This window comes from Natator depressus, chromosome 26, assembly GCF_965152275.1.
Source record: "Natator depressus isolate rNatDep1 chromosome 26, rNatDep2.hap1, whole genome shotgun sequence".
Taxonomy (NCBI): Eukaryota; Metazoa; Chordata; order Testudines; family Cheloniidae; genus Natator; species Natator depressus.
The window spans coordinates 2902519-2922270 of record NC_134259.1 but is presented as its reverse complement, the minus strand read 5'-3'; positions in this window follow the sequence as shown (position 1 = coordinate 2922270).

The following is a 19752-nucleotide window of genomic DNA, read 5'->3' as shown; positions in this document are numbered from 1 at the left end:
GTGTTTTCATTGAAATTTCCCACACAACTCCCCCAACAAACAAATTTTCCAGCCAGCCCTAAACATTAGCATGAGCCTCATTATCCTCAATGCAAAATGCAAAACTTATTTAACATAGCTTTCCTGATTACGTGCAAGTGTGTGACTATATAGAGATGGCTATAGACTCACAACAGAGAAAGAGAAATAGGCTCACTACAGATAGCTAGAGAGCTGTCTCTCTATATAATCTATATATAGTATGTGTGTGTGCGTGCACATATATATGTATAAATGCACACTAACATACTGACCTGAAGAAGAGCTCTGTGAATTTCAAAAGCTTGTCCCTTCCACCAACAGAAGTTGGTTTAATAAAAGTTATTACCTCACCCACCTTGTCCCTCTAATATACTTGCTAATATTTTTCTTTTCTAAAACCTGACAGGTGCTCAGATACCATTGCTATTATTGTATTACAGTGGTTCCTACAAGCCCCAACCAAAGTTAGCCCCTGACCTGAAGAATTTATAATCCAGACAAGACAAATCAGACAAAGGATGGGATAAAGGAAAGATTATTATCCCCATTTTACAAATGGAAAACTGAGGCACAGAAAGATTCAGTGACTTGCCCACTGTCATATTGGAAGCTTGAGGAGGAGCCAGGATTTAAACCAGTCCAGTGCCTGGACTATGACATCCTGTCTCTCTAGTCATGGTGATGAGAGTGGAATAAGAACTAGACAGATAAACAGATTCTCAACTCACATCCTAGTCTTCATCTTTGTGGCACTCGAGAATTAAGGGAGTGGGTGTGCAAGGGTTTTTGAGACATTTTCCATTCAGCATGGATGACTGTGGGCCAGATCCTCAGCTGGTGTGAAGTGATGCAGCTCAGTGGAGCTATGAGTTCAGCGGAGCTGCATTGATTTAAACCTCTGAGGGTTTGACCTTGTACCTAGTATTTAACCTTACTTGTGCACACATCGAGCCTTTGGAGCACAATGACTTTTCGCATGGCACAAGGACTTGCAGGATCAAGGGCTATCGACATCTGGGAATAGGGATGGAGCTGGGCAGGCCAAGGTGAAGGTGATTCTAGGCAGGAAGCAGGCAGAGTTCTTGGCAGGTTATTTACAGGATTAGGTGATTGACCATAGTGATTCGACCCACAACTATGGGGTCAGGAAGGAATTCCCCACCCAGGGAGCAGAGCTCTGAGCAAGGGCTATCACCGAGGATCAGGTGAGTGTATCCCATGGGATAGCCTTTTGGCCCATTGTCTTCAACAGGTGTTGAGGAGGCTCAGAAGCTGGAAACCCGGAGGTCCTGGATAGCCGCTATGCATGTACTAAAAGGGGGTAAATGCTGTCTTGACATAGAAGAAAGTCCCTTTCTTTTACACAGCGGATGCTATTAAACAGTAATGAAATCTATGGGTCTCCTTAACAAATGCATCTTCCCTGAGTGCTAAAGTAAACTGTCTCCATTTATAGTGTCAATATCAGAGTGGAGTCTTCCCCGTTCTTCAAGTAGCCCTTAATGGATTGTGGTCGGCTTCCGGGTCCCCGATTCCTATGCACGGTGAAAGCTGTCAATGGACCTGTCAATACGATACTGGGGGCTATCGATCAGCATAGGCATGTAGGGGTCACCGGTCGATGAGAACTCTCGCCAAGAGATGTAGGAAATGAGCGCTTTCAAATAAAGGCAGCAAAATGAGAGTCCCTGATGAAGAATAATATGTCTCAGTTTTCCCCTCACCCTGCTGCTTTGTCAATTCCCCTCTATCTGGAGGCAGTTGTGACCACGGTCAGGGCCAGGTTGAATTCAAGTGTTTGACTGAAAACATCTCAGAGACTGAAAAAACAACCAGCCGCAATTAAACCACAGGCTAACTCCCAGCAGACTGTGTGAAGGGAAGGGCAAAGCGATAAGGTGCTAAATAAGAGCCATTCTGGTGTGAACCTAAGGATCAATGATTTAGATAAGGGCATAGAGAGTACACTTATAAAGTTTGTGGCTGATACCAAACTGGGAGGGGTTGCAAGTGCTTTGGAGGATAGGATTAAAATTCAAAATAATCTGGACAAACTGGAGAAATAGTCTGAAGTAAATAGGATGCAATTCATTAAGGACAAATTCAAAGTACTCCACTTAGGAAGGAACAATCAGTTGCACACCACACATACACAATGGGAAATGACTGCCCAGGAAGGAGTACTGCGGAAAGGGATCTGGGGATAATATTGGATCACAAGCTAAATATGAGTCAACAATGTAACGCTGTTGGCAAAAAAAAGCAAACATCATTCTGGGATGTATTAGCAGGAGTATTGTAAGCAAGACACGAGGAGTAATTCTTCCACTCTATTCTGAGCTAATTAAGCCCCAACTGGAGTATTGTGTCCAGTTCTGGGCACCACATTTCAGGAAAGATGTGGATGAATTGGAGAAAGTCCAGAGAAAAGCAACAAAAATGATTTAAGGTCTAGAAAACATGACCTGTGAGGGAAGATTGAAAAAATTGGGTTTGTTTAGTCTGGAAAAGAGAAGACTGAGGGGGGACATGATACTAGTTTTCAAGTACATAAAAGGTTGTTACAAGGAGGAGGGAGAAGAATTGTTCTTCTTAATCTCTGAGGATAGGACAAGAAGCAATGACTTAAATTGCAGCAAGAGGGGGATAGGTTGGACATTAGGAAAAATGTCTTAACTGTCAGGGTGGTTAAGCACTGGAATAAATTGCCTAGGGAGGTTGTGGAATCTCCATCATTGGAGATTTTTAAGAGCAGGTTGGACAAACACCTGTTAGGGATGGTCTAGATAATACTTAGTCCTGCCATGAGTGCAGGGGACTGGACTAGATGACCTCTCAAGGTCCATTCCAATCCTGTGATTCTATGTCTCGCCTTTGGGAGTTCAAAGGATCAGTAATAGGATACAGACCTGTAGGTCACTGGTGCTTTGTGACTGAGTTTCCATGCAAAATGGGTTGGTGGAGATCACACCAGTTGGCTGTCTGGTTGAATGGGCTGCGGAGACAGAAAACTCCCTTATGGTTAGCTGGGAATTAAAATCTGTGTATATTCTCTGAATAGATAACAGTACCATCCCTTCCCCCACAGCGGCATTTTCTGCCTTCCCCATTTTCAAGAGCAAGGCCCCGTTTCCTGTGAATACAGCAACACCGGTGGTTGCCATTACTCCATCCTGCCTGGATCAGAAACCTTGAGTCAATAGATATGTTGTGCAAATGTGCAGATCTGTCATTTATTGGACATGAGTCATTATAAATATTGAAAAGTGGTGGTTCTGAATTCATTCATGCTTACAAAGCCCTTCAAGAGCCTCGGTGTTACAACCAGACATGGTCTCACTGAAATATCGTTACTCTCCCTCCCTGACTTTCTCCTTTCTTCCTCCCTCTCCTGGTCTAAAGAAAATGCTTGCAGCCATCGAACCAGGCTAGCACTCGTAGGTCTGAATGTTAATCAATATCTGTTCTGCAGATACAAAGTGTTTGCCATTGTTATTCAATTCCTCAGGCTGGAATCAGACAGATACTGACAGGGGGAAGCAACACGGGTCTGGATTGGGGAGGGAGGTGAGGAGAGCTGGCAGCATAATCGCTCTTTCCTCAGGAGTCTTTAATTCTAATTGTGTTTTTGGTTTCACACAAAGTGTGACCCTAAGAATTCTGCAATGCCAGCTAGTGAAAGGTTTGCTATTCTGTATCCGCAAAGTCTATGAGGCCTGACAAACTCACTGCACCTAACATACTACTTTCATCGTATTAATCCACAAAGGGTCATGAAAGGTGTCTGATAAAAGCCTATATCATACTTGCAATCGCTGTATGATGGTTGGATGGATGATATTTAAGATGTGTGTACGTGCTGCAAGTGTGTTTTAGAATCTGTGTCCCAAATCAACACAAGGATGTGAAGTCAACATGGGAAGACACCCGAGACTTAAACCAGAGGGGGCTGTCTAGTCTCTTGGGTACAAAGGCAATGAACTTTGGGGTATAGGAGGAAGGGAAAAGGACCCTGTGTCATTCGTTTATTGAGGAATAAATCAATAAAGGGAATTGGATGTTCATGAAAAGTCGAATCCCGGTTATGACGGAAAATGATCAGCTTGATCAAAGACTTAATCCTGGGGAAGGAAGCTACTCTGTTAAACGGGAAAGTAACAATTAACAAGTGTAGATCCAGGATTGTGTTTGGGGTTTTGTTTTATATGTAATCTGTTGTCCTGACTATTCTTACTCACTATCTCTTACAATCTTAGCCTTTGCTAATAAGCTGATGTTTGTTTTCACTATAACTAGATCATAACTGACCATCAGGAAGTTTAGACTTGAAATTAGATGAAGGTTTCTAACCATCAGAGGAGTGAAGTTCTGGAACAGCCTTCCAAGGAGAGCAGTGGGGGCAAAAGACATATCTGTCTTCAAGACGAAGCTTTATAAGTTTGTGGAGGGGATTAACTGATTTTTGACTATTAGCGGTAAATATGCCTTGAAATCCACGCATCCGCCAGGACGTAATTACCTTGTACCATCAAGATGCAAACGTATTGGTGTTTTCAGCCCTGTGTGACAAACCCGTGCTAATAATGCAGCTCCATATCCAGAGACTGATATGTGATAGGGAGAAGTAATGTATGGAAGCCACAGCCACTAACCGTTCCTTATAAGGGCTGGTCTATACTGAAAAGTTACATCAGTATAACTACATCTCTCAGGGGAGTGAAAAATCCACACCCCTGAGAAACATAGTTCAACCAACTTAACCCCCAGTGAAGGCAGTGCTAGGTCAACAGAAGAATTCTTCCATCAATCCTCACTACCGCCTCTCAGAGAGGTGGATTATCTACAGCGATGGGAACTGTAGTAAGTGTCTACACTGAAGTGCTACAACAACAGAGCTGCAGGGCCGCAGCTGTGCCACTGCAGTGTTTGAAGTATAGCCATAGCCTAATACTCGAAGGTGTCCCTGAAGTAGAACTCCATGAGACAATGCTTGTACCCAGCCAGCCGACCTCCACCCTCTCATCTCTGACCATCTCCGCTCCCAGAACTCAGAAGCGGGATAGGCTTGTGGATGAAGTATCATACAGTACAGCACATCTCCTTTGCTTTTACATTCACTCTAAAATCAATGGTCAGAGTTTTCCACTGCATAATATTGAGTCATGCACACTGTTAGCTGAATACAACTTCCTTCTCTACACCTTTGATTATTCCAGTTCTGGCACGTTGGGGCTGGTTCTCTGATTGCATGTGCCTCCCTGACTTGCTTCTTTGCAATACTTTTTTGGTGTCTTTCTGTTGTCAATTGCTCTGAGCTGGTGCTGGAAATTAAACTATGTGATGTAAATCAGGCAAGAGAAACAAAATGAGCCATATGTGTTCTGCCACATAATCCTTTTCTGTGAAAACAGACTATGCACACAAGACAAGACAGAGAGCTGAATGGGGCTAATTTGATATCACTTACACTGGTGTAAATCAGGAGTAACTCAATGAATGCTAATGGAGCTAACAGCAGTGTTAAGCCAGCATAAGTGAGAGGAAAAGCAGGCCCCACATAAGCACTCTTAGATCTAAGATAAACTTTCTGGCCTGTTTTTCAGTCATGCTGCAGACTTTCTCTGCAAGTTTTCTCCAGCCCTTCAGACACCCTGTTTGGGGGTCAAAGTAAAGTTCATGAGAGGACTCATTCCATTCCCCAGTGCATGTGTATGCACACGACAAGGCTGCCATCATGTCTTTGTTGGCCCAGAGGGGTGAGAATTGACTGGGTTCTGAAGACTGCCCTGCCTGGTCAGTGTTCAGGAATATCGGCCTGATTGTGTGGGGAAAGCTCTCACGGCAGGGCTTCTGTAGCCCAGATAGCACCAGTGCAAGAACAATTTGCAAAGAGATAAAAAGAAGCACGTTTGCAAATATTGTAAGGAATACATGTTCTCATACGTGCCGCTATTAAGTCCGTTCATATCGTATCAGCAAACATCATGTCAGCTTGGAGAGATTCCTAGTTACGTTTTTTCCCCCATGAAATGTTTTTCAATGCCTGAGCGAATCAAAATGAATGTAAATGAGGTTTATTAAGTCAACCCCACACAGTGCTGTATTGTCAGCATTTGTAGGCTGTGACAGGTTAGTTATTCCAGTTTGAAAGGAATGTCACCAGCACAGCAGTCTGCAGAAATAACTTTTAAAAAGAAGAAGAAGAAGAAGAAGAACGCATCTCAGGACTTTCCATGATCTTTGAGAATCATTTTCACAAGAAATGTGAAAAGGAGTTTAAAATACTTAAGGAGGATTTTCAAAAGGCCTCTGGAATTTGTACAGGCAAAATGTATGTGTGCAGTCATTTGTGTGTGCAAACCCTGCATGTGTGTGTACTTACTGAGTTCTCAGGGAGGGGCACTGAAAGGCCCAAACGTTATTTCCTCTTCCAGTTTTATACAGTGTCAATACCCATGACTTCTGGAAGATATTCTGTAAATCTGACCCCATGAAGCTGTCTCAGGAGTCTCTCTTGCCTTCAGTGAACCAATCTAATTAATTTTGGTAAATTACTTAGGCCTTGCCTATGTAACAAAAGTAACCAGGAGAAGTGTTTATTATTTATTATTTATTTAGATTTAAAATAACAAAAGCACCTAGCCAGAGCTCTAGGTGCGCTTAGCATCATCACTACCCAATAAATACAATTAAATTAAATCTTAGCAGCACAAATATCATCAATTCCACAGGAACTCAGCCAGCTACCCCTGACTTCAGCATTTAGGAAGGGTCCCTCAGCCCCACCCAAACCCCTATCAAACAGCCCCAAGGCTCCAAATTTGGATTTTTTTATGGCCCAAAGGAGACACAAGTTCAAGAGTCTCAGAGCCCACACAGAAAATGACCCCTTTCTTCTAGGACATGGAGGTGCCAACTCAGTTATGCTAGGTCTATGGCATGTGGCACAGGGAGAGAGATGATCCCTCAGGTAGGGCATCCCAGCCCATTTAAGGTTTGTATAGGTTATTTATATTCTGGCAGCAACCAAAGGTGACAATCAGGATGGGGGTCGCATTTTGCCAGGCTCTGCACAAACATAGGAAAGAGGCAATTTTCTAGTCTAAAAGGCATAAATCAATAAAGGGCAGAGGAAGGGAATATAAGGAAAGCAAAGAACTCCCATACTGGGTCAGACCAATGGTCCATCTAGCCCAGTATCCTGTCTTCTGACAGTGGCCAGTGCCAGGTGTGTCAGAGGGAATGAACAGAACAGGGGAAATCCAACTAATCCATTCCCTGTCATCCAATCCCAGCTTCTGACAATCAGAGGTTTAGGGACACCCAGAGCATGTGGCTGCCTCCCTGACCCTCTTGGCTAATAGCCATTGATGGACCTATCCTCCAGGAATGCATCTAATTCTTTTTTTAACCCAATTATACTTTTGGTCTTCACAACATCCCCTGGCAACAAGTGGCACAGGCTGTGTGCTGTGCAAAGAAACACTTCCTTTTGTTCATTTCAAAATTGCTGCCTATTAATTTCATCCGATTACCTCTAGTTCTTGTGTTATCTGAAGGGGTCAATAACACTTCCTTATTCACTTTCTCCACACCAGTCATGATTTTATGGACCTCTATCATATCTCCCCTTGGTTATCTTTTTTCTAAGGTGAACAATCTCAGTCTTTTTAATCTCTCCTTGTATGGAAGCTGTTCCATCCCCTTAATCACTTTGGTTGCCTTTCTCTGTACTTTTTCCAATGGTAATATATATTTTTTGAGGTGGGGCGACCAGAACTGCAGGCAGTATTCAAGGGGTGGGCATACCAGCACTGGTGAGGCCGCACCTGGAGTATTGCATCCAGTTTTGGGGCCCCCACTACAAGAAGGATGTGGACAAATTGGAGAGACTCCGGCGGAGGGCAACGAAAATGATTCGGGGGCTGGGGCACATGGCTTACGAGGAGAGGCTGAGGGAACTGGGGTTATTTAGTCTGCAGAAGAGAAGAGTGAGGGGGGATTTGATAGCAGCCTTCAACTACCTGAAGGGGGGTTCCAAAGAGGATGGAGCTCAGCTGTTCTCAGTGGTGGCAGATGACCGAACAAGGAGCAATGGTCTCAAGTTGCAGTGGGGGAGGTCTAGGCTGGATATTAGGAAACACTGTTCCACTAGGAGGGTGGTGAAGCACTGGAATGAGTTACCTAGGGAGGTGGAGGAATCTCCATCCTTAGAGTTTTTTAAGGTCAGGCTTGACAAAGCCCTGGCTAGGATGATTTAGTTGGGGATTGGTCCTGCTTTGAGCAGGGGGTTGGACTAGATGACCTCCTGAGGTCTCTTCCAACCCTAATATTCTATGATTCTACCATGGATTTATATAGAGGCATCATGATATTTACTGTCTTATTATGGCATGTGGCCCTTGTTTCTGGTCCCAAACTGAACCAGAAAGTGCAGAAGTCCCTGTGAAAATGAGAAATAGTTTTAAAAAAGTAATCTTAAATCTGTGAAAAATAAAACTGGATTGGGCAAGGCTGACTTTGTATTTTGGGGGTGGAGGTGTAAAGGGGCAGCTATCTATAGAAACCACTATACACAGAAAGTCCTGTTTATGCACTGCATGAGATTTCAGCCTTTTACAACAGCTCTCATTTCTATTTTTCATGCCTTCCACAAATGATCAGGACACAGGACTGATGTTTAGACCTGGCTGAAATTTTCAGGACAGATGAGGGCCGTTTTTCCCAGCGCATAATTTCTATTCCTACCTGCTTGGTATGTCCTCTCTACTTAGAACAGTGATTCTTAAACTGGGGGTAAGGACCCCTCAAGGGGTCACAAGGTTATTACATGGCGGGTCACGAGCCTCAGCCTCCACCCCACACCGTGCTTTGCCTCCAGCATTTATAATGGTGTTAAATATATTTAAAAGTGTTTTTAATGTATAAGGGGGGGGGGTCGCACTCAGGGGCTGGCTATGTGAAAGGGGTCACCAGTACAGAAGTTTGAGAACCAGTGACTTAGACACAGTGCAGCTGTGCTGATGATGACCAGACATTTTATAGGCAGGAGGCTCCAGTACACGTCATTGTCTGAAGATATAAGATTGGAATTTTCAGAAGGCCTCAGCTACCAAGCTGGAGCCAGATTTTCCCATTTAGCCACCCCAAAAACTCAGCACATTGGGTGCGGATCTCTGTTGAAAATCCAGCCATTTGTGTCACCATGAGAGCTGGTGGGTGGTGAGCACTTTGGAAAACCTGTCCCATAATGACATGCCGACATGGGAGCTGAGTTCTTTTGCCCATCTGGCTATAGCTCTGAGTGCTGAGCACTGGATCATCTGGCCTTGAGTTCTTTTATAAGAGTGGCCTCAAAAGAAGAAAAAGCAAGACTTTCTTCAAAACCAGCGCATTCTATTCTCTATATCTGAGGCTTTGTTGACAGTTTGGGGTATTTTTCCAGACTACAGATTTCTGGTATTGTCCACTCCATCTACCTCCTTTAGATTGGATTTCAGCTGACCATGTTTACATGCTATATCCTCTGAAGAGTCAGTGTCCTTACTTTTTGATCAGCAGTTGGCCTAGTTTTCCTACCCAGCCTTTGAAATCAATTGGCTGGCAAAAGCTCTGCATGCATGTGTGTGTGTGTGTGTGTGTGTGTGCGGGTGCCCACACATGCATGCATGCTTATGGGGTACTCACCCATCAGCTGTCTCCACTGACTGAAAGTATTTTTTACTCTTGTAGAAAAAAATAAACCAGCTTTGTTCTAGAGGCCAACAGACCTAATCCCACCTGCCCCCAAATTTGTTTGCAATAGCACGGTCTCAAAATCGATCTAAAGAAACACCCACAACATTTAATATACTTTGGCTAGGTCAGTATTAGATCAGAAATGTTTTGAGGATGTCACATAAGCCAGACAAAATTATTTGTTCCCTCAAGCTATCGATCTGCGCAAGGTGCCTTGCATTCTGTCTGCACCAAAAGGAGTTGCAATTTGACAGAAACCTGCTCTGGTTTTGCATATTTATTCCTCCTTTAAATCATTTCCAAACCACTAAACCATTTTACAAGGACGAAGGAAATCATAAATTACAATTATAGTGAAAAACTCTTCCAAGGCAGAGCCTAGGTAGACGGAAAACGTACCCATCCATCTGCAGTTTTTACAAAGCACTTCATAATATTATGGTCTGTCTCCTCTCTCCCCCTTCCCCTGCCCATCCCTTCTCTAGTTTTAAATGAACAATACAATAGCTCAATTTTTGCTGATAGCAGATGTAATTGCAGGTACTTGTACCTTGTGAATCCTGTGTTTTGCCCATCCCAATGCTGATTTTTAGTCTCCACCCTTCTTCATGCATGGATTTGAGCTAACATTGGGGCTTCACTGACCAGAAAATCCTAAGGGGACATTATCGTAAGAAATGTTGTTCATGCTTTTGGTATATCAGCCCAGCCAGAAGCAGGAAGCACTGCAAATATCTCCCAAGAAAGCTTTCCCCTTGGAGAATCCAAGTCCCTTCGTGCAGATGTAAGAAGTGAAGGCAATGGTTAAGATTGTTCAAATTTTGTGGGCTTATTCAAACTCCAAGCTCCATGCTGCTAATCCCTAATCTTCACATTTCCCACTGAGAGAATGAGACAAGGGAGGAAGGGCATTAAGAGCCTGACTACTACTGACTTCAATGGGTGTTGTATTAGAAACTAAAAATCCAGGGCCTCATTCTGTTCTGCCGTGAAGCTTGTGTGACTGCTGACATCTGTGCAACATGGGTGTAAAACTCCATTGCATCAGAATGGCAGCATTTTATACTCACTCAGCACTCACGTTGCAGAGGTTTCAATCAGAGCAGATAGAAACCAGAATTTCCGTTCCATGAAAAAATCTGAAATTTAAAAAAAAAAAAAGTTCCAAATCAGAAAGAAAAGTTGCAATTTTGAAATTTCCTGTGGAATGAAAATTCTGAAGAATTTTGATTCAAAAGCCTCTAAAGGTTTTGTTTTGATAACATCAATTCATTTTGTTTTGACTTTTATATTAAAAATATATATTGTAGATGTATAATATTCAGCAGTATATATACACAATATAATATTCATATGAATATTTTGCTATAATATAAAAGTCTAAATTGAAATAAGTTGAGATGAAACAAATGAAACATTTTCTCATTGCCGAAATAAAATGTGAAAGTCAAAAGTCATTCTGACTTCTTCCCATTTAAAATGTAGTCAAAATCGACATAGTCTTATGAAATATTTTGATTTTGCAAAGACTGCATTTTCAGATGCAAAACCGTTCCATCAAAATGTTTTCAACCAGCATTAGTTTCAATATTTACAGTAAAAAACCATGGAGAATCAGGACCCTAGAACCTCCAGCATGCTGTATTAGGGTCAGAGATAGACACTTTAGGTGGTTTGACCTAAACCTAAGGGCTTTATTTGTGCTGAAATGTTTAGGGTAAGGAAGTGGGAACTGAGTATACTTTGGATTCAGTCAATCTTAAATGTGTCCCATTTAAAGTTGGGCTTCTTTTCCTTTCAAGTGGACAAGACTAGAACCTACAGTCAGCAGGCACAGATAGCAATTACTCTGTCCATCCACCATGACACTCAGTGGGCTGCCACCCTGATAGAGCAAATTAAATTAGCTCCTAATTGGTTAATTGGTGAGGGGCTCTGTAAAGCAGCTAGGAGCAAATTAAGCAGCAACAAGAGAAGTGCACATTTGTGAGATCTGGTTGCTCTTTCTGAGGGCTGCCAGTCAGTAATATCATGGTCTGGAAAGCAAATGGGGAAGGGAATGGCTATTGCCAAGATTATATTTCATCGTGTGTGTGTGTGTGTGTGTGTTCTCTTCTGAGCCAGGTCTAGGGAGTTTTGATTGTACTCTTTTTCTGACTGATGCACTGAGAGATCTGTGCATCTTGGGTCCTTTTTTGCCCACGCACAGTAAAATCTCTTTTGCTTTAGTGGGAACCTGTCACTTCTTCATGCTGGATTCATCAGTGGCTAGCCACAGTTCTGTCAGTAAGAGTACGTGTGTGTTTGTGACGCTGCATGGGTGTGTAGCTGTGTGTCTGTCTGCATTACTGTTTTTGAGCATGTCTGTCTCCATGCGTGTGTTCATGGGTATGACTCTTTCCTGACACCATGCAAGTGTGCCTGTCTGTGGGAGCCTCTGTGTTTTTGAGGTTGTGTGTGTGACTGTTTTTTGAGACCATATGAGTGAATCTCAAAGCACGAGTCTCTCTACTTTTGAAATCATGTCCAGCTGTGTACCAGTGGCATGCTAAGAGCAATGTTCTTCTCCCCATTGACCAGGTTGCCTAGAGTTACATCCTTGAGTACTCATAAATGTAACCCAGATCTGATTTGCAGCAGGGGCTGACAAGCTCCCGGCAGAGTGAGAGAGCCCTTCAGTCCCTGTATCACTCACCCACTTCTCGGGAGCATTCATTTGCACTCATTCTAAGCTTTTGTAGCATCTACAGACGGTGCCTCCAGATGGAGCTCTAACTGCCAGACTCTCCTGCCTTCAGATGATGAAGAATCACTGTTGTTCTTCCTGGTCAAAAAAACCCGCAAACCATTCAGAGTGATGGAAAGTTTTCATCAAAACAAATGGAAATATGGGAACTTCCATCTGCAAAGAAAGACACAGCAGGCCTATTTTGAGGCAAAATAAAGTAGTCAGTGGGTTGAACAGTTTTTTATAGCTCTCCCTTTGGGCTCCAATAGCTAAGAGAGGGCAAAGGTTTGTTCCTCGTCTTTCAAACCCTGGTATATACCTCTTTAAGCCCAGCCAGATGCCACATTAACTTGCGTGACTTCTTGCCTGTAACAACACATAATGCAGCTCGAGTGATGTAACTCAATGTGATGCCAAAATTTATAAGGAAAGACATTGCTTTCTGAGGTCAGGCTGGTATCTGATTTAAGCTGGCAGTGGGAGCATCATTGTTTCTGCAAACCAGCAGATACTGCTGCTCTCCAACAAATCAAATTACTTTCAAAGACTTTGGCGTATCCCTAATCCAGACAGCTCTTCAAAACTGGGGACATCAATTAAGCCAGAGTGCATTAAACCCACACAGGGTTTTGGGGGATTTACTCAGACAGGCTCCTGAAAACATTTTCAGGGACGGTTTTATTTTTTTTATTTTATGAGCAGAAGGATTGCAGATAAACTTGATAAGGCCTGGAATCAAAACATCATCCTACAGCCAAAAATGCAGTGACAGATATTCTGGGGAGTGAAAAATGATGACAGATCCTAAGCAGACAGAAGCGAACATGATAAAACAAGTGAGATTATTATTCTTATATTAGCATTGCAGTAGAAACTAGAGGCCACAGCTCAGATTGGGGGCCCATTGAGCCAGGTGCTAATAAGACACACAATAAGAGACACACCCAGTCCAGAGGTGTTTACAGTCTCAGGCCAGGTCCGTACTACAGACCTATGTCAGTATAATGGTGTGAAAAATCCACATCCCTGAGCAACATAGTTATACTGTCCTAAAACCCCCCATCGGATGGGAGAACTTCTCCCGTCAGCAAAGGAGAATCTTCGCTGAAGTACTACAGCAGCGCTACTGAGTTTTAAGTGTGGACCTGCTCTAAATAGACAAGACTGACAAGTGGTGCGAAAGAAAGGATTTTCCATTTTACAGATGGGGAACTTAAAGTTGATCCAAATTTTTCCATCAAAATGTTTTTTTCTGATGGAAAATATTTGTTCCATGAAATAGAAATATTCATGAACAAATGCCTGCTTGATTCAAAAATTTCCGTTTTTTCAACAAAACCCCAAAACATTTTGAAGATTGAACATTTTGAAGAGATTCCCTGGCCAGCTCATGGGAAGCTGAGGCATAGAAAGATTAAGGGCCAAGTTTTCAAAACAGCACAGTGCCTAACAACTCCCATTTAGCAACCAGATTTCAGAAATACCCAGAAGCTCCCTTAGTTTTCTTTGGGAACTACAATTTTTGAAAATCTGGCCATAAGCAATTTGCTCATAGTCAGACAGGGAGTCTGAAGCCGAGCTGTGGGTTGAGCGCAGATTTTCCAGTCTACAGTCTTAACCACAAGACCAACCTTCCTCTCAAACTGCCCAACAACTAATGGGATAGTCTGCCCAGAAACAGGAGAGGTCATCAGGTCAACAAAGCACTTCATGTAAAATAAGAGCCTAAATGATTTAGAAACCTGAGTCATATTGCTTTTGATGATACTTAGGCTCCTAAGTCTTAAGTCTCCTTTGTAAATGGGACTTAGGTGTTCTTGATACTTTTGCTTCAAGTCTCATTGAAAGTCAATGAGACTTAGGCTCCTAAATACCTAAGCCACTTTTGAGAATGGTATCTAGGCTCCTTAGCAGAGGATAACAGATTTTTCAATTTGCTGCTGATAACAAAAAATGGGGGGGAAGGAATCATTCTGAGTCAAGCAGAAAACAAAATATTTCAAAAAGTAAAAGAATTTAAAAAGTTTGGGTTGAAAAAAATATTTTTGTTGTACCCAACATGAAACGTTTTATTTAGATTTAGAGCATTTTTAATGTTTTAAACTTTTAATAACTAAAATTAAAGGAAAATTTGAAAGAGAAATTTGTTTTGAATCAAAAAATCAAAAGGTTTCATTTAGAAAATGTTGAAACAAAAAAGAAGGTTTTTTTGTGGGAGTGAGCAGGGGGAGGTTTGACCAAAACAATCGGATAAAATCAACACAAATTATTTTAATGCCCCTTCCCCGCCCACCCTCCCCAAATAAAAAAATTAAAAGGTTTTGGTCAAGAAATTTCAGCTAGCTCTACTCCTAAGTTATTTGGGCAATTTTGAAAATGTTGACCTTGAATATGTGCTTATCTGTAAACACCTGTTTAAAACCCATTGATGTGTTTAAAATACTAATATGTGACAATTAATAATAAATGAATACATGAAATAAAGAGGTTGATGAGAACATAAATAATTAAAATAATAACAATAGTTGTTAAAGTAACAGTTACCCAGCAGCTTCCAATACAATCACGGATATTTGGGCTGAGCGTTTCAGTGCGGTGCAGGGAGCTGAAAGGAATAAGAAGCCTCATGCAGGCTTTCCACTCACTCCAACCACCATCTCTAATTCTTTTCTTAAAGGATAAAATCATTCCTCCACTGATCTCGCTTCTGGTCAGAGCTCAGTACAGGACCATCAGTCACTGCGCTGATTTGGTTCAGCAGGTGTTGGTTGTGCAATCGCTCACTGCAGGCTAATCTGCGAGCGGCTGTCAAGGGTTATGGAGTATTTATTGAGTTTGTGTCAGGTCCAGATGACCAATAGCCAGCAGCCGCTGGATGCCCATTGACATTGATGATATTGCTGAATTAAACTAGGTGATGTATACGGAACTTGCTTAGAGCTAGTAATGAAGCCTGGAACGATTTGAAACACAATACAGAGGGCCCCTGTGCTTGGAGCTTTGCACTCTCCCTTTTAAATAAAAAATTATTATTATTTTCTTTTAACACCAAAAGAGAAGCCATGAATTGAACTCCTCTGAAATATTTAGGAAGAAAAATAGAGTAGCCCAATGGAAATGAAAATCATCTTTATATTCTGCAGATTTACTGCCTGTAAGGTGGCTGGCAACTGAGGAATTTCTCAGCTGCTCTTTAGAAAGACAGGGTGGTGAGGAGGGTGATGAATAGGTTATTGAATACCCATCAAGGACCTGATCCTTTCAAGGGCTTGCTGAGCACTTTGAGATCCCATTGACTCAGCTCAGCATCTGGCAGGATCTGGCCAGATAGGTGTTCTATGGCACTTTATTTTGTGAGATGCTGTGTGAATTACAGTTTACACAGTACTGCTCATCTGAAGGCACTTGAGAAATATTAATCCAATAATCTTCACAGTGAGATACAGTGCATAAGCAGCACTCTTAGCCCCATACACAAAGGGGTAAACTGGGGCCCAGAAAAAGGAAGAGAATTGACCCAGGTCATTCAGTGCATCACTGGCAGAGCTGGGAATAGTCCCTGGAGTCCTGACTCCCAGTTCTGTGCTCAGACCTCTACACTCTGCTTCTCTCATCATTTGCAGACATAAAGCCCCTGAAGAATATGTCTGTCGATATGGGTGAACTTGCTGATACAAGAGTAATCAGGGTTACTAGTGAGTAAGATATGTACACAAGTCAGCTCTCAATGGGTTCATCTACACTGCAAAAAAATACCCCACAGCAGGAAGACTCAAAGCCTGAGTCTACAAACTTGGGCTCACAGGGCTGAAGCTACATCACTAAAAATATCTGAATAGATGTTCCCATGTGGGCTGGGTCTCTTGCAACAAGCATTGCCCTAAAAGCAGTTCTTGCCACTGTAGAGCCACACGCAAGGGTGTCATTGCACTGTAAGACCCAGTTGATTCTGGGATGCTAATGTGAAGTATGTTGGGCCTGTTTCTCCATCACACTGCCCCGCGTGTTGTCATTTAAACTAGTGCAACATTGAGTGGGAAATGCTACCAAGTCAGAAGCATTCTGTTCCCCCTTTGCACTGGTGTAAATGACTGCCCAAGGTGATGTAAATCATAGAATCATAGAATCATAGAATATCAGGGTTGGAAGGGACCCCAGAAGGTCATCTAGTCCAACCCCCTGCTCGAAGCAGGACCAATTCCCAGTTAAATCATCCCAGCCAGGGCTTTGTCAAGCCTGACCTTAAAAACCTCTAAGGAAGGAGATTCTACCACCTCCCTAGGTAACGCATTCCAGTGTTTCACCACCCTCTTAGTGAAAAAGTTTTTCCTAATATCCAATCTAAACCTCCCCCATTGCAACTTGAGACCATTACTCCTCATTCTGTCATCTGCTACCACTGAGAACAGTCTAGAGCCATCCTCTTTGGAACCCCCTTTCAGGTAGTTGAAAGCAGCTATCAAATCCCCCCTCATTCTTCTCTTCTGCAGACTAAACAATCCCAGCTCCCTCAGCCTCTCCTCATAAGTCATGTGCTCTAGACCCCTAATCATTTTTGTTGCCCTTCGCTGGACTCTCTCCAATTTATCCACATCCTTCTTGTAGTGTGGGGCCCAAAACTGGACACAGTACTCCAGATGAGGCCTCACCAGTGTCGAAATATAACAACTGTCATCTTGGTGATCACTGGGGGATTGAACTCAGGACCTCCAGAGCTTAGCCCATCAGCACCAGCGACGCTCATGATTTTATCATGAGACTTGTGATATTTGTTGATCCTCAGCTCCTGGAATCAAGTGATTAGGTTAGAATCTCAGCTTTCATTTAAAAAAGGTAAAAGTTTTTAACCCTAAAGGTTGCAGAGAAAAGCTTTGAAATGTGATCCAAGTGTACCCCAAAGGCTCAAAAACCAGAAGCCGAATAAAATGAGGCCCAAATTGATTATTTTCTCAAAACTCATTATTTTTAAACCAATCTCATGATGTTTGAGGCTTGACTCATGATTTTTGAGTGCTCGGGGTTGGCAATCCTGTTGAGCTGAAGGAATAAGCTGCGATCTAAAGCAAAGTCCTATCGTCTGTGGGTCAGGCATGGGGCAAGTACCACACACTGAGCCCAAAGTGCCTCACACTGGACTACCAGCATTTGCGGCAGGCAGAATCAACAGCCCCTCTTGAAGACTGTGGCCTTTCCGTTTCCAAGCAGCTGTGGCTTTTTCTTGTGAGGCTCTTTTTTCTCTGTTGTGGAAGTGGAAGTTAGGCTCCAGGACAGTGATTGGGCCTCGTCGCGACTGAATTATTTTGCACAAAGCATCAACGTGAATTTGGGGGGCGATCAGCTTGTTTGACAAGCCAGGCGGCTGCCACCACTGCCTGCTGAAACCTGCAGTGCTGGTGAAGGAGCAATCAAAGCAGTGACCTTGGCAAAGACTGGGGTTAGATTACAGGCATGATTAAATGCTGAGAAGAAGGCACCGGAGCTGCTATTTGAATACCTGTTTACATGTAGGATAATAGATGGCCACCCATTGACAGCCAGGCTGTAATTCACTTCTGGGACTCTGGGACTCTGATGACACCATAAACTATGAGAGGCAGTGCTCAGGCTGCTCACACAGGACAGCGAGTCCCTGAGAATGATTTATAGCCATGGACTCACTCTGTGGCTGTCTAATCTATTGTCTTTTATTGCAGACACCACAGGGAGAAAGTATTTTTTTAAAAATTGTTTAAGGGAACACTGTAAACTCACTTTGATCTGCCAAAGAAACCTTAAAATCCTTCGGTATGAGCAAGTGGAGGAGAGAGGATCCTTTCGAGTCTAATCGAACTTTATCTGCTGGCCCCACTCCCTTGGAGTTAGTGGAATTACTCCAGCAGAGGATTTAGTGTATTTTCAAGGGAGCAGAGGGAATTACAAAGTAAGGCCCCAATCCTGCAACTGATTCTGTGCAATTGGACCCCTGCACCTCTGTGGAACCTCCATTGAAGTCACTACATGGTCAGTTGCAGAATTAACCCACGATTTTATGGGTTACCAACCTCACCCCTCTTACCCTACCAATGTCTTGTCTGCACTCGAGCAACTCTGAAGCTGCAGTTAATACCCAGAGAATTCCTCTGGCTGTTACCCTATTAGACGCCCATCCCGGGTCCAGGCTGAGCACCCTCTTTGGGATCTGCAGTTACTTTAGCAGCCACTATGCCAGAGTGCAGCTGGCGAAGCTGCCTGTGCAAAGAGATATTCCGCTCTCTGTGCTCAATGGACAGAAACGTGGTTTCATTGTAAACAACTTATTTGTATCAATAAAGTTTCAGGTTCTTAGAGTCTTGAGACATCCCCATGGGATTGGAGGACTGTTTGCCCTATGCTTACAGGCGCTGTGCTGCTGGAATGGGCATGACTTTCACCAATATTGTCCCATTCTTTCCTCGTACGCCCCTGTCAGTCTGTATCACATCTGTTGGCTCTTATCTTATATTTAGTCTGTCAGTTCCTTGGTGCAAGGACCATCATTTTGTTCTGTGTTTGTACAGCGCCTAGCACATTGGGGTCCTTGTTCATGATGGGGGCTCCTAGGCTCTACAATATTTCATATAATAATTAATAATAATAGTACAGGTGCAGAACTAGAACACTGGCACCTGACCCTGCCAGAGCTCTGACACCAGAATGTCAGTTTCTTGAATTCCGAAAGGTGTGTGATAGGAAGGTTAGTACAAACCACAGTATCAGCTTGTTTCCCTTCATTGCAGCTCTTTAGTTTAGTAGCAGTAAGGAAAGTAACCGAAATACTTCCCGATAGATTGTATTTTCTAAATGGACAACCTACCCTAATTCTCAATTACTGATGGACAGTCTCCACTCATTGATATATTTTGCTTTCCACAACCAACTCTCTGTACAACTCTTCATGAGTGATATACCCGAGTATTCGAATTCTAATACTTAAACTGTATTGTTAAATTTATTCACCTAAATTTGGGCTATTGCTGATTATGTACTCTATGTATCACATGCCTTACAAACAAACTATTTGTGGGTAATCTAAGCGCTATACCCAGATGTACAGACACTCTTTTCAGAGTAGCAGCCGTGTTAGTCTGTATTCGCAAAAAGGAAAGGAGTACTAGTGGCACCTTAGAGACTAACCAATTTATTTGAGCATAAGCTTTCGTGAGCTACAGCTCACTTCATCGGATGCACTCTTTTCTCAACCTATGTATTACATATATTTTTTAACATTCGCTTCAATAAAATGTTTA